General features: G+C 41.5%; 1 long non-coding RNA gene across 1 annotated transcript in view; it reads right to left on the bottom strand.

The window, feature by feature from the left end:
* LOC128595842 (uncharacterized) overlaps positions 1-14,327 on the bottom strand; it is a 33,494-nt gene extending 19,167 nt beyond the window's left edge. The window contains exons 1-3 of the long non-coding RNA XR_008382996.1: positions 13,872-14,327; positions 4,933-6,114; positions 352-446 (exon numbers count right to left, since the gene is read on the bottom strand). This is a non-coding gene — a long non-coding RNA (uncharacterized LOC128595842). The remainder of the gene's footprint in view (positions 1-351; positions 447-4,932; positions 6,115-13,871) is intronic.
* Between the last annotated feature and the right edge of the window lie 5,482 nt (positions 14,328-19,809).

Below are 19,809 nucleotides of genomic sequence, written 5' to 3'. Positions count from 1 at the left end.
GGCCCCATATACCGAGGGTGGCGGGTTCAAACCCGGCCCCGGCTGAACGGCAAAACCAAAAAATAGCCGGGCGTTCTGGCAGGCGCCTGTAGTCCCAGCTACTCGGGAGGCTGAGGCAAGAGAATAGCTTCAGCCCAGGAGTTGGAGGTTGCTGTGAGCTGTGTGATGCCACGGCACTCTACCGAGGGCGATAAAGTAAGACTCTGTCTCTACAAAGAAAAAAAAAAGCCAAGCTGATAGTTTTGCAGAAATTTGGGTTAGAGATAGTGAGAAATAGACAAAGGAGTGGAAAAAGTAGGAAAAAAGCACACGAAGATAAATGGAAAAAGAAAAAGGCAAATTGAAACATACCATCTCCTTCGCCTTTAGCCAGACTCTCAGTTGTGTGAATAGATCATTTACTGAAGCAGCTGTGTGTGGTCCCAAGTGCCAGCCTTGCAGAGGAGCTTTGAAACAGTAGAGAAACAAAGGTTAATATTTGCAGCTTTGAAAGCAGTTTTCTGATAATTGGGAGGATGTGGTCATGTTTTTGGTGTAATGTGAAAGTGATGAAAACCTCAATTGTTCTAAGAGCAGGGGTGAAAAGAAGATGCCAGAGAGGGAGGAGGGGGAGGAGAGGGAGGATGTGAAGCAGGAAGAACACGCCATCTTAAATATATTTCTCACATGCACCATTTTAAGTTGTTTTTTCTGGCTCATGGAGTCTCCTACTTTAATTTCCAAGTATTCTCTTTAAGGAAGGCTATGGAAGATTCTTGCTTTTATTTAGAAGATGTGAAATACTAATTATAGTGTTGTAAAAAGACGATGCCCAATGGAGAGAAAGAGCGCCCAAACACCATGTTTATCAGAGGAAGGGCTTTATTTCAGTTGGCAGAGCAAACAGCATAAAAAAATTCAAAATGGCCAGATGCCCTGACTGGCTTAATCTTTCTCTTCTTATTCCCTGTCAAAAAGTTCCAACCCACAGGTACCTTTCTCACTGATCAGTTTGAATCAAGCCGGAGAAGATGTTCCAGCCCCTAGAAAACTACACGATTTCACAGAAGGGCAAAATTAAGTATCTACAAATTCCTAAGAACTGAGTCACCGCAGAGAGGACCCTGCAGGTGGGTCTTTAGGGCTCTCCTTGAGAAGATCTCTGTTCTCCTAGACCTCACCCTTCCCAGGGATCCTCTCAACAGAATGATTTTCAGTGTTTGGGGAGGTTTGATAGCTTCTTCGATTTCACTGACCGCACAGATAATCTAGAGATCTTCCTAGGACTGTCACTGTGGCCAGCAAAGTCCTAAATTATCTCAGTCCAGCTTTACGCAGGACCCCAACTATGCGCAAATCTTTTTTCATAGTTCTTAAACATGTTATCTGCTGGAGTCCCTGATGATAGCTCATCAGAGACTTTCTTCTTAGGACCGAGCATTATTATACTGTCCCTTACTTTTCTGCAGTATCCCCTCGGAAGTGAGGATTTCCATAAGTGCACGAAGCTTACACAGGCCTCCCTTCCATGCTCTAAATGTAGTGCCCTCACAAACTTTATGGAGCAGCTGAGTGTTGCTAGACTCCTCCTTCCCCAAATGCAGGACTTCCCTAAACATTCCCTCAGGGGTCTGGATGGAGGCAACTGGAACTGGGGAGAAGACAAGGGGAGGGATGGAAAGAAACAGAGTGTCCAAGACCGGAGGTCGTGCTATCTACAGCCCTGGCAGGGGATGCTGGATACATCAGACCCCAAAGCAACTGAGCTTTCACCTGTAGTTGAGGATATGTTCTTCCAACTTGGATGGACATGAGGGTGAGACCGAGACATGCTGGAAGAATAATTTTCTTGAAGACACAGATTAATGCCCTGACATTGGGGTCAAGAAGGTGCACCAGACGTACAGACTGTGCCATGGGACAGAAGACACAGATGAGATGGAGAGCAGGATTCAGGGGAGGCCCGAGGCCAGACAGCCAGGAGGGATTGATGGGTGGCAGACAGGCAGGGAGATCGATGGGATTGATCGGACCACGGATGCAGGTTAAGTTGAGGGCATTTTGGGACTCAAGTCAGGAAGGGCTATGCAAGAGGGAGTCAGACCACCAAAGGTGCTGACCCTGTGGCCTGGGATGGGTGGTGAACTCAGGCAGGTTGGTGTGTATATTGTGGGAGGTGAGTATTGGGGTCCACTTCCAGCCAGGTAGACATGAGCACAGCTTGCTTTAAAGCATGTTCTGGGGTCTGACGTTTCCAGCATCCCTTGGCAGGGCTGTAGAACAGCACGACCTCATTCTTGTACCCCAAGACCTCTGTCAGGTGAGCCAGCACGGTATCCAGATCCCCAGGGTATCTGTGTGGTAGTGAAGTGCCTGAGCTCTTGAGCAGAACCTTAGAGTGCGGTCAGGGCAGGGAGTGGGGAATGGCAGATGTGGGCACATTGAGGGCTGGGCTCAGTCTGCTGTGTGTGTAGCCTCCCCTTCCTTGCTGGGTGCTCAGAGTGAATTTGCCAGGAGTGAGCAGGTGACAGCTGCACGGCAGGCATCAGAGCAGAGAGCTAGGTGTCGTGACGGTCTGGGCTAATCCAGGGTGCACCACTGGCAGGTCATGATGGGTGCTGCTCTCCTCACCTAGTCTTTTGATTTAAGGGCCCTAACAAAAGCCACTCAATGGCAAGAAGTTCAGAATCCCTGATCCCTTCATGACATGTGGTCAGACACTGCATCCCTTTCAAGGCCTAGAGGGCTATCAGGAGCTCCATTTTTACTGCCACCAAGGTGTGGTCTTGATCTGGAACCTTCAGAGTCTCAGGTCTTAGTGCTAATACTCAGAGCTAGGACTCAAAGGCCTCAGGGCTTAGTCTAATTCCAGGGTGACTTGGGGTAGGGGAAGTCATTGGGCTGTGGGTTTGCGTTTGTGTGTGTGTGTCCATTTAGGGAGTTAGGGTGATGCTTGCTAGACACCCATCTCCTGGATCCCAGGAGCCAGAGGGTTGGGATGGAAGGTCTTAGTAAAGAAGCCAATGTGGGCTGTGACACGGGGAGAAGTTTGAGAGAATAGGGAGAATCCCATGGAGGGAAGAATTCACAAGCATGAGGAGGGAGAAGCCAGAGATTCACATATTCTGGAGGCAAGTGGTAGTGAGGTAGGAAGGCTTTTCAGGAGCAGGAGGGAGTTTGAGCAGGGGGGCGTCTGAGCAGAGGGGACCAACAGCCCAAGGGAAGGGTGGGGAGTGAAAGGTGGGACTGTGGTGAGGAGTGGAGACAAGGCAAAGTGGTGTCCAGTGTCCAGCTCCAACCAGGGAGGGATTTGGAAAGCTTGATCCCAAAGAGGAATTTGGGTGGGGCAGTTAGAGCATCACAGGTGTGGGTGGGGGCACTGCGGAAAAGCAAAATCTCCACCTCTATCCTATGGGAGGACGACTCCAGGGAGATTTTTAGTTAACGGAAATTAGTTAGACACCAGCAGAGGCCAAATGGGAGCATTGGCTGGGGAGAGGGCGGATCTCCAGGGCCCAGAAAATGCTGGAAAGTGGACAGCCCTGAAGTCTGGAAACAGTAAGTGTGGGTGTGTGGAACCCTGCAGTCCCTGAGCACCACGGGCCCAGCAGCGCAGAGACATATGGTGCACACTGGAGAGTTCAGAGCCACAAGAATCCAGACAGAGATGAAGGGCAGGGAATGGAGGGCTCAGAAGATGTGGGAGTGGGCAGGGTGCCTCCAAGGTAGCTTTTACACTGCCAGGGGAACCTTGCTGGATTCAGACGACAGTTTCTGGTTGGGCAGACAAAAAGAGATCTGGGAAGAAATGAACAACAACAAAGTGAACGTGATGTGATGCCTCTGACCTGTACATGCACACATGATGAAAACGGTTAATGTTAGGTATATTTTAGCAAAAAAAATTATTGACAAAAAAGAAAGACAGAAAATTTCATGACAATTTCAAGATCCTGTCCATGTGAAATTTGGGTTCCTGGTCAACAGGGACCTAGAAAAGACTCTTCCAAAGGCTTCCCCTCAGCAATGGCCCTCTGACTTAAGATGGATCCAGAAAAGTGTCTTAGCCCCAAAGGACAAAAGTGAAGTTTCATTTAAGAATGTTTTCCTCTACTTTATAAAGACTTTCCCATATCCAGGATTATTTAAAGTCAAGTCTTCTACTTTTGAGAGAGCTGAAGTTCCCGTCAATTATCATGTTACTTCTAATATTAACTCTTAAATCATTTATTACTTTATATACTCCAGGAATAACTAAAGGTAACTTGTGAGTTGCTTGAATTGGTTAATGACCTCTGATAAAAACATTCACTTGTGTTCAGTCTTATATGACAAATACCAAGTGATCCTAGCTCTCTGGGAGGCTGAGGTGGGTGGATCACTTGAGCTCACGAGTTCAAGACCAGCCTGAGCAAGAGGGAGACCCCATCTCTACTAAAAATGGAAAACTAGCTTGGCATTGTGGAGGGCTCCTGTAGTCCTAGCTGCTTGGGAGGCTGACACAGGAGGATGCTTTGAACCCAGGAGTTTGGGGTTGCTGTGAACTGAAATGATACCACGGCACTCTAATCTGGGCAACCGAGTGAGGCTTTGTCTCAAACAAAACAAAACAAACAAACAAAACTACCAAGAGACCAGAAAACATGTCAGGATCAAACATGTCAGACCATCTGTCTTTTCCAATAAAGGTAACCCAGGCATCCTTTTGTCTCATCAGAGGTGGGTATTTACATGCTGGGCTCTGCTTGCTGAGGCTGTAGAGTCACAGCCTTGCAGGCTGCACATCTCCAGGTGACTCCCAAGAGCTCCTGAGTCCCACACATGGGGTGCGGACAGTGGTTGTGCTCACACCCTCTCTCCCTCCCCTCATGGTGGTCACTGGGTTTTTCTCTGTGCCTTCCCTTTGGGTTTCATCCTCATCACCCCAACAGTATTTCCCATAAGCTTGCTTACCCCACCTGTGACCTCCAGGGGGCCAGTATCCTCGGGTCCTGTTTGAGATAGCTCCTTCCACTCAGAAAATGTGCTTTGAGGTCACTGAAGTGTGCACAGCTCCCAGCTCCAGCTTCCCTTCCCAGACAGGCGGCTCCCCAAGCCCCCTGGGCTCTTCAGTGCAGAATTTCAGCCTTTGAAGGCTTTCTCTTCCTGTTGGTCAACCCTCACAGGCAGCCCTGTGGTACCTGAGACCCTCATGGACACCTCTACCACCCCAGTGCCTGGGCTTTTTCAACCCTGAGACATTTTCCCTCCTCTGGGTCTCCATGTCAGACCCTGAGCTCAGAGGAAATAGACAGAAGCCACCACAGAGCCAGGCACAGAGGACTACAATGCCTTCTATATTAAGTCTGTTTATTTGCTTGCAGACTAGCCAGCCTTCTCAGAAAGGCAGTTGCAATGGGCCCAACAGGAGGAAATCCAAGAGCGGAGGACACAGTTCCCCAGAGACTGGCTGGTACATCACGAAACTCATCATGGTCATCGAGGATGTGGTTGTTCGACCACCCTGGGTCTCCCTCGAGTCTTTAAAGTACAATTTCAGTTGGTTTCTGAAACATCTTCTTTGGAAAAACATGTCATATAGTTTTTTCTATTAATTTATGGAGTCCAAGTGTAATCTTGTTACATGACTATACTGGGTAGAGGGGAAGTGAAGGCTTTTAGTGTATCCGTCACCTGAATAAATGTACATTGTACCTTAAACTACGAAGCCGAGAAATCATTTCACCGGTTAAAGCCTTCTGGACCACACTGTTGAAGGTTGACCACTTCAATTTTCCGGTGGCAAGAAAGAGATAGGTTCATTGTTTTACAAATGAGGAAGCAAACCCCGCCCATGACTAAAGCAGGGGGGCCCTGATACCATTTAGCGGTTAAAACGTTTGGGGTGTCCAACCTGTTGCCCACTGGCCATATGCAGATTATCTGAGGTCTGTTTTGCTTATCTGTGGAGTTAGATATCGCAAAAATTATGCTTGAACCCTTTTTCCTTTTTTGCTTGTCGGCTTTCATTACTGTTTGTGTACTTAACGTGTGGCCCGAAACAGCAATTCTTCCACTGTGCAGCAGGAAAAAAAAGGTTGGATAGCCTTCATTGTTGCTATATTCAGTGCTTCCTGTTTTTAGCAGATGAAATGACTTTTTTTTAATACCTGTAGCAACACAGAAAAAAAGTCAGCCTGCTTCTGCTGAAACCAACAGAAAAGCAGTGACACAGAAAACATGGCGGTTCTCAACCTGTGGGTCGCCACCCACAGGAACTGTATCAAAGGGCCAGGGCATTAGGAAGGTTGAGAACCACTCATAGACTAACACCGTTGATGTGTTGAGCGCTTTTCTCAGCTACAAACCAGACATCCTTTTTATTGCACCACAGCCAAAAATCCAGCCTCACCTCTGATGAAACCTACACAAAAGCAGAGAAAGTGAGACACTGTTTAACCTCTTAAAAGAGTTAGACCAGTGTTTTTCAACCTTTTGAAAAGCACACTTGAACCTACAGTTAAACTTCTGTAGTACACTTCAATTATTGATAAAAAGATAAAAAGAGTAAAAATAAGAGTATATTTTACTGTGATTTGAACTTCTTCTGAAAATAGTTTAACTACTAATTTTTAAAAGTTTTCAAGAGGCACACCTAAGATCTTATGGCACACCAGTTGAAAATCACCGAGTTAGACCAACACAGTTGATTTGTTGAGTGCTTCATGTGAGGCCTGGGGACCCTAAGACTGGCTTCAGCACTGCCAGGGCAGCATCCCAAGGGGGAAGGAGGAGAGATGTGGGATTGGTGTGCTGTGCTCTCAGGGAATGTCTAGAGGCACAACTCTGACACAGACAAAAATTCCCCAGCAAAATTAATTTTATTTATTTATTTATTTATTGAGACAGAGCCTCAAGCTGTCACCCTGGGTAGAGTGCGGTGGCATCACAGCTCACAGCAACCTCCAGCTCCTGGGCTCAAGTGATTCTCTTGCCTCTGCCTCCCAAGTAGCTGGGACTACAGGCACCCGCCACAACACCCAGCTATTTTTTGGTTGCAGCCATCATTGTTGTTTGGCGGGCCAGGCTGGATTCGAACCTGCTAGCTGAGGTGTATGTGGCTGGTGCCCAGCTGCAAAATTAATTTTGCCAAAAAAATTTTAACAAAAAAAAATTTTTTTTTTAATTCTCTAAAAATGAGAAAAGATGGCTCGATGCTGTAGCTCAGCAGCTAGGATGCCAGCCACATACACCGGAACTGGCGGGTTCCAATCCAGCTCAGACCTGCCAAACAACAATGATAACTACAACCAAAAAATAGCCGGGCATTGTGGCGGACCCCTGTAGTCCCAGCTACTTGGGAGCCTGAGGCAAGAGAATTGCTTAAGCCCAAGAGTTTGAGGTTGCTGTGAGCGGTGACGCCATGACACTCTACTGGGGGCAATAAAGTGAGACTCTGTCTCAAAAAATAAATAAATAAGAAAAGACACCATGGGCATGGTGGCTCATGCCTGTAATCCTAGCACTCTGGGAGGAGTTCAAGATCAGCCTGAGCAAGAGCGAGATCCCTATCTCTACTAAAAATAGAAAAACTGGGGCAGTGCCTGTGACTCAAGGAGTGGGGTGCCAGCCCCATATACCGGGGGTGGTGGGTTCAAATCTGGCCCCGGCCAAAAACTGCAAAAAAAAAAAAAAAAAACCAGAAAAATTAGCCAGGCATTGTGGCAAGGGCCTGTAGTTCCAGCTACTTGGAAGGCTGAGGCAAGAGGATCACTGGAACCCAATAGTTTGAGGTTGCTGTGAGCTATGACACCATAGCACTATACTGAAGGCAACAAAGTGAGATCCTATCTCCCCTGGCCCCCCCACTCCACAAGACAACAAAACTAACCTCCTTTGAGCACCCCAATTGGTTTTAGATTTAATAATTATGAACTCTCTATTTACAAATAGTTATAGAAACAAAAAATTTGAAGACATCTTGGTTTTCTAAGACTGCATCTGAGTATGTGTTATAGCCCATTCTGGTACACATTTTTAAATTAATAGACAAGATGCTTTAAAAAAATTAAAAATTCAGGACTGGTGCAGTGGCTCATACCTGTAATCCTAGAACTCTGGGAGGCCAAAGTGGATAGATCACTTGAGCTCAGGAGTTCAAGACCAGCCTGAGAAAGAAGAGACTCCCAGACCCCCATCCCTACTAAAAATAGAAAAAAAAAAAACTAGCCAGGCACTGTGGCAGGGCACTTGTATTCCCAGCTACCTGGGAGGCTGAGGCAAGAGTGCCATGCCATTTGAGGATGTCACAGCACTCTACCCAGGGCAATAGAATGAGACTCTGTCTCAAAAAATAATAAATAAACAAAAACTCAAATGGCCAACATGTAACTATAAAGTTAAAATACAAAGTTTTCTATATTCACTATTTTCTTTTCTGCCCACTTTAAATTTGCTATTACTAGACTACCAGGGTTAAAATAAAACTCTCCATTTTACTGATTCAAGACAACTTGGAGAATTTATTTTTCTTATACAATTGGCTAGTTGTAAATAAAATATAAATATTTTTATATTTTATCAAAAACTTAACCCTAAAGTCATTTAAAACTAAAATAAATAATTACAATTTTAAATCAAACTGCCATAAAACAGCTTAAACCAAATTTTGACCCAGAGCCTTTAATACTTTATCTATCAAGATAACTGAAGTTTACCCATTCCCATTTTGCAAAAACAATTGAAATCTAGCCATCTTTTAGAAACCAGTGACAATATTCCTATCTCATGGCTAGAGTTTCAAAATAAAAAGTACAAAATCATTTTTTATATATGTTTCTATGTACCTGTATTTATATATATACATACGTATATTATGAATTGTATCTATATTATGAATTGTATCCACATTGACCCGTCAATCAAAACATACTCATAAATTAAATAAGTACGAATATTTTTCAAATCCATGTTACTTTAATAATCTTTAATAGATAAAATCCCTTTCAGAGATTATTAATAAAATAAAACGTCAAAATTAGCAACATAATCTTTTGTTTGGGTTTATTGGTCAGTTTTGTACTTGTCTCTACTAAATAATTTAAGGTGTCAGCATTAAGACACAAAATTATAAAACTACAAAAATAACCTAAACCGTAATAGTCCTTCTTTATATAACTTTAAATAATGAGACTAATTTAATATTACTAGTTTCATAAAAACTACGATATCTTCCAAGTTATCAAAAAATATCCATGTGTTTAAGATTCTTACTTAAATAAACTTCACATGACTATTAGCAGATTATAAAAATAAATAACAAGATAACTTTAAAGAAAAAATTTAATATCTCAGGTTTAATCCATTATCTAAATAAACTGTTAAAAGTAAATTAAATGAATTTAAATAAAACACTGTGAATAAAATTTGTGTATAATTTAACAATCTTAAAATTATTTTACATTAAATAAAATATATCCATTATATGTATGGATCCATTTCCAATTCAAATAACTATTTTATAAAAACACACAAGTATTTATAAATAAAAATTATAAACTAGTTCTCATCTATAAAATACTAATAGATGACAGACAATTAAAAATTTCCTATGTTCCAGGTTTTCACTAAAATTTAAGGCTACTTAAAATAAATACTCTAGACAACATACACAATTCTACAAAAATATGCCAAAAATAAATATGCAATGCATTAGTAATAAAAAAACAAAAAATTCTGTATTACAATAATAATTTTGTCAATTTTAAAATTATTTAAAGAAAGATCAATTCAAAATATACATTTTAAGCCATATGTCGTGGCTTACATATATCATAATCCTAGCACTTTGGAAAGCTGAGCCTGGAGGATCACTTAAGGCCAGGAGTTTGAGACCAGCGTAAGCAATAGTGAGTCCCTATCTTTACAAAAATTAAAAAATTATCTGGGTTAGGTGGTGCATGTCTGTAGCTAGCTAGAGCTACTTAGGAGGCCAAGCCAGGAAGATTGCTTGCAACAAGGAGTTTGAGGTTTCAGTGAGCCATGATTGTGCTGCTGCACTGTAGCTGGGGTGACAGTGAGATCCTGTCTCAAAAAGTAAATAAATAAGTAAAATAAAATAAAATAAGCGAAACATGATTTTTAAAACATAAAACTATAATTTTAGGGATGGCGCCTGTGGCTCAAAGGAGTCGGGCACTGGCCCCATATGCTGGAGGTGGCGGGTTCAAACCCCGCCCCAGCCAAAAACTGCAAAAAAAAAACAAAAAACAAAAAACAATAAATAAAAATAAAACCATAATTAAAAAAATGAATACAAGAAAGATGTACAAATATTATAAATACAAAAATTATTTTTAATTAAAAATATTTTAGAAATAATTCCACTTTAAAAATCTGAACATAATAAATTTTTATCCTAAAATAAAATGAGTAGGGCAGCGCCTGTGGCTCAGTGAGTAGGGCGCCAGCCCCATATGCCGAGGGTGGCGGGTTCAAACCCAGCCCCGGCCAAACTGCAACAAAAAAATAGCCGGGCGTTGTGGCGGGCGCCTATAGTCCCAGGTGCTCAGGAGGCTGAGGCAAGAGAATCGTTAGAGGTTGCTGTGAGCCGTGTGACGCCACGGCACTCTACCCAAGGGTGGTACAGTGAGACTCTGTCTCTACAAAAAAATAAATAAATAAATAAAAATCAATAAATAAAATGAGTAATTTTTTAATGAAAAAAACAAACATGTCACATGTGGTCTGTAGAAGTTATGATAAAATTTACTTTGAAACATTATTAAAATTTTTATACATTTATAAAATTAACTATAATTAAAAATATAATAAGGATTCTGAAAATTATATTTTATTTTTTATTTTATTTTTATTTTTTTGAAAATTATATTTTAATATTAAAATTATACTAAGACAAAATGTATACTAAAAAAATTAGAACAAGTTAAACCAATAAATATGCAGAAAATATTAATGTACTCTTGATAAAATCTCAAGAGATTTTAACTTTTACTTTTAAAATCTATTTCTTTATAAAATTTCTCAAATATGTATCTCGGAATTTCAACTTTGACGATGTCTCACTAAATTCAGCTTTCTATCCCCAATAAATACCTAAAGCATTAACTCTCTCCTTCAAAATTTTTATCCACTGTTATTACTTTTATCTCCAATTCTAACTACTATCATGGCCTGACATTAAAATATTTATCTTAAGGATTAAAAAAGCAATATTTTTCTCCAATATAACTAATTCTCTTGATTTTTCTTCATATGTCTAAATTATTTAATATGGTCAAAAAAAGTTTCATATAGTTCCTAAGATATTTGTTTTTTTAATATGCATTCTTTTCACTCATAACCCTAGATAAACCCCACTTGTCTAATTAATTTCAAACATCTTTTTTGTCTGATTTACTTCCAAGTTGTCTAAATGGGCTTCCCCTTAAAAAAAAAAAAAAAAAAACTACAATTTTTTTTTCTTGGCCTTTTAAATAACTGGACTGAAAATAGTTTATCGAAATAATTTCCATATGCCTTTATTAGATTTTTATTTACCTAAGAAAACTGAGCTTTAAAAAAGCAAGGTTTTTATATCCATATAACTTTCTATATTGCTTTTAAAGTCATCTAATTATCACTCTTGGTTAAATAAACGACTACTATTTTACAATGACATATAATTCTATTTTAATCAATTTTTTTAGCATTTTTTTTTTTTTTTGTGGTTTTTGGCCGGGGATAGGTTTGAACCTGCCACCTCTGGCATATGGGACCGGCACCCTACTCCTTGAGCCACAGGCGCCACCCAATTTTTTTAGCCTTTTAAATATCCTTGACAAGTCTTCTCATGAAATTTCTCATGAAATTATAAATTAAATCTCTGACATAGGTTATTATAAGGGCTTATCAAAATCATACAAATGAATAATTACGAAGTTATAAAATCTTTTAAACTTCCCTTTAACCATAAATTGAAATATCACCACCTCTAGCCTAATATTGCTTATACAAAAAAAAGACATTAATTTAAAGAACTTCCTCAAGCCTCATTAAAAGGGTCCCCATCAAATATTATGAACCAACCCATACAGTATTTAGTTACAGGGCTTTGGCTCCTGGCTACACATATTTCATCTAAAAAAGACAACTAACTCGTACTAACTAATACATGTCAACACCAATACCTGAAAACAAACTCAAATTAACCAAAGACTTGACTAAAGAAATTAACCAAAGAAAAAAGAGGCATTAATCAAAATAAGCTGCATTCATAGAACATACAACCAGACCCTACAGATGAAAATATTAAAACTTATTGATACTTTTATCTTTCCCTAATCTATTCTATACTTTTGCAATACATAATTTAAATATTTAACTACCTTAAAGCATCATTATCATGTCATTGTCAAAATTAGAGAGCACTTAAAACCTTTTTGTTTTTAAACTAGTTTTTCCTTATTTATTTTAAATTATTACTTTTTTGTATTTTATTTTCCAAAGTAAGAAAAAATTGAAAATTCTCTGTACTTAGTATCTCTAAAAATTTAAAACTATTAAAAATCCCAGTAAGCTCAAGCTGTAGTCCATTGCCAACGCACAACTATTAAAGGTATACTACATAGGCAGTGCCTGTGGCTCAGTGAGCAGGGTGCCAGCCCCATATACCGATGGTGGTGGGTTCAAACCCAGCCCCGGCCAAACTGCAACAAAAAAATAGCTGGGCATTGTGGCGGGTGCCTGTAGTCCCAGCCACTCTGGAGGCTGAGGCAAGAGAATCACCTAAGCCCAGGAATTGGAGGTTGCTGTGAGCTATGACGCAACGGCACTCTACTGAGGGCAATAAAATGAGACTCTGTCTCTACCAAAAAAAGAAAGGTATACTACATATACACTGTCAAATTCCCTCTCTCTAGGCCCAAAGACTATCATAAAAGAGGTGGACACATAAATTGTAAGGGCCTCTATTAAAAGAGAAAATTTAGGCCCTTTAAATAAAAAACGAACACATGGATTTTAAACTAACTTTGAGACGTGTAATTATTGGCTCTGATATTATTTAAAAGGTTTTAAAGAGGGTGGTGCCTGTGGCTCAAGGAATAGGGTGCCGGCCCTATATACTGGAGGTGGCAGGTTCAAAACTGACCCTGGCCAAAAAAAAAAAACTGCAAAAAAAGAAAAAAGGTTTTAAAGAATAATGAGTGCCTTTCCAACTCCTTTTCTGTCCGCACTAAAATATTTATTTCCCCATAAGGCTTTGACTTTAAGTGCCTTGTACATATGGGTCCCACTGAGGAATGAAGTGGACCCAGGGGAGGGAGCCACAGCTGCCCAATGACAGGATGAGACCTCCAAGTATTTGTCCATCAAGGCTGCCTCTGGCAAATCTCAGCCAAAGGGAGGAAAAAAACTGAAAAGTAAAATTCTGTGTTCTCCAACTACCTGATTGAAGCCTGTCTTTGCAAGGACCCAGAGAAATCTGAAAAACTGAGTTCCTGGCCAAGTTAAATAGAGATGCTGAGACTGATCATAAGGACTTTTTGTGACACTAAGATATCAAATTATAAACAGAACCTAAACCTCAAACCAAGGTTACAAACACCTAGAAGCCATCAATTTTAACTAACAATTTAATCAAGTATATTACAACTTGCTCCATACTGAACAGACTTCACTATCTTAACTTAAACATTCTTTTCTACCGACACCAATTTTAAGACAGAACTTGATTGCTTTACCAATTACAAACTGAGGAATTTCTAAATCAACCTATGACTTGTATGTACCCCTTTCAAAAACTCTTTTCCTTTCAGGCCAAACCAATGTATACATTCCATAAATTAACATGTGTCTTTGCTTAAAATTGTAGCCTCCTCAAAACATGTAAGACCAAACAATGATCCAACCACCTCTGGATTACTTACTCAGGGTTTCTTGAGTTTCTGTTTCTCTGGGCTGCAGTTAGTCCCACTGGATGAAAACAAATCTCTTCAAAATATTTTACACACTTTAATTTTTCCACTAACATCAGAGAGCAAAGGACAACCACACAGAGGCAGGGCGAGAGGGACAACTGTGTTTGAAAATGTGAGATCTTGGCTGGAGTTCCCCAGGTGTGCCCAGCAGTATCCACAGAGGCCTGAGCACCTTCTGCTGCTCTGAGTGCAGCTAGGGACCTTGTTTTGTTTTTATGATTGTTTCCATTTCAATGGAGGGCATTGCTCTTTCTTGTCATCCTCTTGATTGTCAGTGCTCCAAAGTGAGAAGCCTTAGCTGCCTGGCCCAGGTCTGGCACTCACCAGGCACAGAGGTCACCAGATAGCACTGTTCATAGTTCTGAGGTTCACTGAGGAGTCCCTTGTCTGAGTTGAAAAGGTTCTTTTTAACAGAAGGACGAAGGGGAAGTGGTGGTTAATCTTAAGTATAACAGAGGTTTTGAAGAAAACGGCTGAGGATCACATTTTTCTTTTCACTTTTTTTTTTTTTTAACAAAGTGCAAACGATTTTTTTTAACTTAAGTGCAAACGATTTGTTCTGTTTGAGGCAAGAAGTATAATCACATCTTTTTCTTTTGCTAATTTCAAGGCCACGTGACAACGTTGGACACTGTTAACAGATCATTTTTGGTTGTGCTTTTAATTTCCATTTCTCTTAAGATTAGTGATGCTGAGCATTTTTTCATATGCTTATTTGCCACTTGTCTTTTATTTATTTATTTTTTTCACTTTTTTCCTGTTTGACATTTCATTGTTTTTTGGAAAAGTAGTCTGCCTGTGTCCTTTGCCAGCATTTAAATGGGATTATTTGTGGGTTTTATCATTAATACTTTCCCAATGTATGTTCTCGTTGACTTTGTCAAAGACAAGTTAGCTGTCGGCATGTGGCTTGATTTCTAGTTCATCATTTCTGTTCCACTGATCTTTGTGGCTCTTTTTCCACCAGTACAATGATGTTGTCATCATTAGAGCCTTGCACTGTAAGTGTGTAGTTTCTCAAACGTTGATGGAACCATTGGGTTGTGCACAACTGACAACCCTTTTTTCAGGGACCAGAGAAATATCTTTTTCAGTAGCAGAAACATAAACATCTGCTTGAATGAAGAGTTCTGCTGGTTTTCTGGACATGTCATGAACTCTGGTTTTAGATACATGCTCCCCATATACAGAACACACGAAGCCACAGCATCCATCATCAATTCAATGGCTGTCTCTCTCATGGTCAAAATCAAAGAATCCTTGGAGAGCATAGTGAGGGTACCTCTTAGCATCAGTGGCCTTGCGGCATCTTCACACTGGAGAGAGTCGCCCTATTCTAGAATAGACCAGGGTGGCTCAATCACCCCTGGCCCCACCCACAGAGTCCTGGGCCAATGAGCTTCTCCCAGAGCACCAAACCCCGCCCTTCAGTTCTCCTATGGGGGGAACAGAGGCTAGCAGGTCCCCAGATGCTCAGGCAGGGGAGGAGAAGAGCTGGGGACTGTCAGACACTGGTTTGCAGAGAAGAGCCGTGTGAGGAAATGAAGAGCCGAGAGTCTGATAAACAGCCTCTGTGGGGAAGAACAGAGCTGAGAAGCTCGTGAGGGGACCTTGTGGGGAAGAAACGATGTAAGAGGTTAGTGAGGGGGCCGTGTGTGGAAGAGAAGGTCTGAAAAACATCATTTTACTCACGCAGGCTCGGAGATCTACTCTATCAAGTTGCTGTGTTCTCGCTTTTTTAGGCCTGTAAAATGGAGAAAGAGAAACGACAGAGGTTCCTCTGCTCTTCTGCCCCTTCTGAGACCAACATACAGATAATGCAGCTGTGAAAAATATAAACAAGTAACTAATGTAACTATTTTCTGAGTGTTTCTAATTTCTTGTAGGAAAGAAGGACGTGTGATTTTTTTTTTTTTTCCACGCAGTTTTTGGCCAGGGCTGGGTTTGAACCCACCACCTCTGGCATATGGGGCTGGTGCCCTACTCCTTGAGCCACAGGCGCCACCCAGATGTGTAATTTTTTTATGATAGAGGTGGGATGTCAGCCCACCTTAGAAAAACATCTAAAAAGCAGTAAAAGCCTTACTTGCCTTAATTTTGTCCCGACAATTGGGCCCATTGACTGTCTAAGGTAAAAGGATACTGCTTTGTAAATCTTCTTACTTTGTAAATGTTTCTTTCTCACTAGACTCTGTTTCATGCTGCCCTACAAAAAATAAAAAATAAAAAGCAGGAAAGCCTTAAACATCAGTCATTAATTCAGTCCTTTAGATCTATCTTCTGATTTGTCGCCTACCTCTTCTTCTGGGCAGTCACGATGAAATCTGTTATTTTCAGAGAGACAAAGAAAAGAAGTCGGTCTCCCTCTCCTGAGCCCAACATAGAAACAGTGATTCCAGGAGAAAGTTAAACGAGAAAGCAGCAATGTGGTTCTTCTGGCTGCTTTGAATTTCTCCCACCAAAGAATGACATGTATCATTTTTCAGTAACGTCCTAAAGCTGGGAGGGAAGTCAGCTAGTGTCTGAGGAGCCTTTTACAAAACCAGCAGAGCTGAGAAGCTCTTCTTGGGTGCCCCTATGAGGAACAGCAGAGCTGAGGAGCACCCTTCTACTGGTTCAAGCACTAAGATCTTCCCTGTTGAGCTGTTGTGTGGTTCTCATTTTCTGGCCAGCAGGAGCGTGACTGACGGGTTATTTTTACACCAAGAAACTGAAAGAACCAGACCAGCGCCATCTTAGGAGTTAAGTTTCGCTTTCCTCGCCATTTCGCTCAGTAAGTTTCACTTTCCAGACAAGCCCAGGCAAGCCCAGGCAATTCCCCAGAATCATGAGACAACTGCCCACCAATCAGGGACACCTCACCTATCCAATCCACAAGTGCCCCCTTTGTTTCAAGCAGTGCACGCCCACCCGCTGCGTGGGACCATAAGAACCCACTGCTACCTTTGCAACAGAGTCCCCGGGAGCCCAAGTTCGAACTTGCAATAAAAGGCCCTTTTGCTTTTGCATGGGACTCAGCTCCCTGGTGGTCCTTGTGGGGGATTTGGAGATCTGGGCACAACAAAAGGACAAAGGCTACTCTGTTTCTTTGCCCCTCCTGAGACCAACATGGACACAATGAAGCTGGGAGAAACTTAAACAAATACCCAACAGAACTATCTCAAGTGTTTCTCATTTCTTGTAGCAAAGGAGGACCTGTGTGGTTTCTTATCAGGGCCATAAAGCTAGGTGTGAGCCCACCTCTGAGGAAAACATCTAAGAAGCAGTGAAGGCCCCTTGCCTTTTCTATGTCCAAACAGTGGGGCCCCGTTTGCTGTCTAAGGTGAAGGGATCCTGCTTTGTAAACACTCTTACTCTCTAAACATCTTTCTCACTAAACAGTTTTGTGCTGGCCTTACAAAAATAAAAAATAAATTAGTAAGAGGAAAGACCTGAACACCATCATCAGTTAAATGGTTTAGATCTATCTTTTGAATTGCTTTGTACCTCTTGTTCTGGGCAGCAAGAATGAGACATTTGCTTCTGTTCACAGTGAAAGAGGAAAAAAACAAACAAACCTGGTCTTCTTCTCCTGACCTCAGCAAAGAAATAGTGATCCTAGAAGAAAGTGAAAGGAGAAAGCAGCAAGGTGGTCGTTTTGAGAGCTTTGACTTTCTCCCACCAAAGGATGACATGTGTTATTTCTGAGTAAAGTCGCCAAGCTGGGAGGGAAGTCAGCTAGTGTCAGAGGAGCCTTGTACAACAACAGCAGAGCCAAGAAGCTCTTTTCAGGCGCCCCCGTGAGGAACGGCAGAGCTGAGGAGCGCCCTTCAGCTGCTTCAAGCACCTAGATCTTCCCTGTCGAGCTGTTGTGTGGCTGTCGCTTCGACCAGCAGGAGCGACGTGTGATTTGTACACAGAGGAAGAACGGTAGTTCCTCTGCTCGTCTGGCTCTCCTGAAACCAACATAGACACAACGGAGATGGGAGATGCTTAAAGCCGTGACTAGCATCACTAATGTTTTGAATGTTTCATTTTCCTTGCACTGAAGAATGCTGTATATAGTTTTGTTGTTTGTAGAGACAGAGTCTCACTTTATTGCCCTCGGTACAGTGCCAGGGCGACACAGAGCTCACAGCAACCTCCAAATCCTGGCTTAGCCGATTCTCCTGCCTCAGCTTTCCCTAAGCTAAATAGGGAAACAGTTATGTGTAAGTAGTACTGAGACATAAGAAGGAATTATTTTTTAGAAAGGGGCCGTAAGTTCTAAAAATTGGACCTTCCACTTTCTTTACAATTTTCCCCCCTAAACATTCCTGGTGCCCATAGGTGTTTTTTTAACACACTGATAATATGTGAAAATTACACCACAACATCTCCAAGGTCAAGTAGTGGCCTTTGACTTCATCATCTCAGTTCCGGTGGTCTCACGTTTTTCTATCAGCTTTTCCTGTTTTTGATCGGGGTACTTAGCATCTTTTCAACTGCGTGTTAAGCAGTGCCTGCTGGTTCCCGGTCTGAAAACTTACTCTGTAATGAACAGACTTCATCATCTTAACTAAAACCTTCTTTGGGACCAACTCCAGTTTTTAGGCAAAATATGAGTCCAACCACCTCTGCATTACTTACTCCAGAATTCTTGGGATTCTATTTCTCTGGGCAACAGTCACTCCCACTGCATGAAAACAAACCTCTTCAAAATATTTTACACACTTTATTTTTCCACTAACATCACAGAGCAAAGAACAAGGACACAGAGGCAAGGTCTGAGGAGCAGGGGTGCGTTGGCTGGAGTCCTCCAGATGTCCCCTGCAGGATGCACAGATACCGAGTACCTCCTACTCCTCTGAGTGCGGTTAGGGATGTTTGTTCGGTTTTCCTCATTCTGTCAGTTTCAATGAAGGGCATCGGTCTTGTCATCCTCTTGGTCATCAGTGCTCCAAAGTGAGACGCCATAGCTACCTGTCCCAGGTCTGGCACTGAGCAGGCACAAGTGTCAGCAGACAGCACTGTTGACAGTACTGAGGCTCGCTGAGGAGTCCCTTATGTTAGTTGAAAAGTTTCTTTTTAACATAAGGACAGAAGGAGAAGTGGTGGTTAATCGTAAGTATGACAGAGGTTTTGAAGAAAATGGCTCAGGATCACATTTTCCTTTTTACTTTGTTTTTAACACAGAGACTTAAGTGCAAACGATTCGGTCTGTTTCAGCCAGGAAGTATAATCCTATCTTTTTTTCTTTTGCTAATTTGAAAGCCATACGACAATGTTCAACACTGTTACCAGGTCCTTTTTTTTGGTTGTGCCTTTAATTTCCATTTCTCTGAAGATTAGCAATCCTCAGCATCTTTTCATGTGCTCGTTTGCCATTAGCTTTTTTTTTTTTTTTTTTTTTTTTTTGTGTGTGTTTTTTGGCCAGGGCTGGGTTTGAACCCGTCACCTCTGGCATATGGGGCTGGTGCCCTACCCCTTTGAGCCACAGCCATTAGCTTTTTCTTGTCTTTTTTCTTCTTCATTTTTTCTTGTTTGCCATATCATTGTTTTTATTACTATTATTATTATTATTATTTTTATGTGGCCTGAGGTTTGTAGTTGTTGTTGTTTTATTTGCAGTTTTGGCCGGGCTGGCGTTAGGCTTGACACCGCCATGCCTGGTATATGGGGCTGGTGCCCTACTCCTTCAGCCAAAGGCACCACCCAATATCATTGTTTTTCTGACAAGAAGTCTATTTGTGTCCTTTGCCAGCACTTAAATCGGATTCTTTGTGGGTTTTATTGTTAATATTTTCCTAGTGTGCGTTCTGATTTACTGTGTAAAAGACAAGTTAGCTGTTGGCATCTGGCTTTATTTCTAGTTTATCGTTTCTGTTCCACTGATCTTTGTGGCTCTTTCTCC

The sequence above is a fragment of the Nycticebus coucang genome, chromosome 10 (genome assembly GCF_027406575.1).
Source record: "Nycticebus coucang isolate mNycCou1 chromosome 10, mNycCou1.pri, whole genome shotgun sequence".
Classification (NCBI taxonomy): Eukaryota; Metazoa; Chordata; class Mammalia; order Primates; family Lorisidae; genus Nycticebus; species Nycticebus coucang.
Note: the sequence above shows the minus strand (reverse complement) of the source record. Positions and strands in the feature narration are given on the sequence as shown.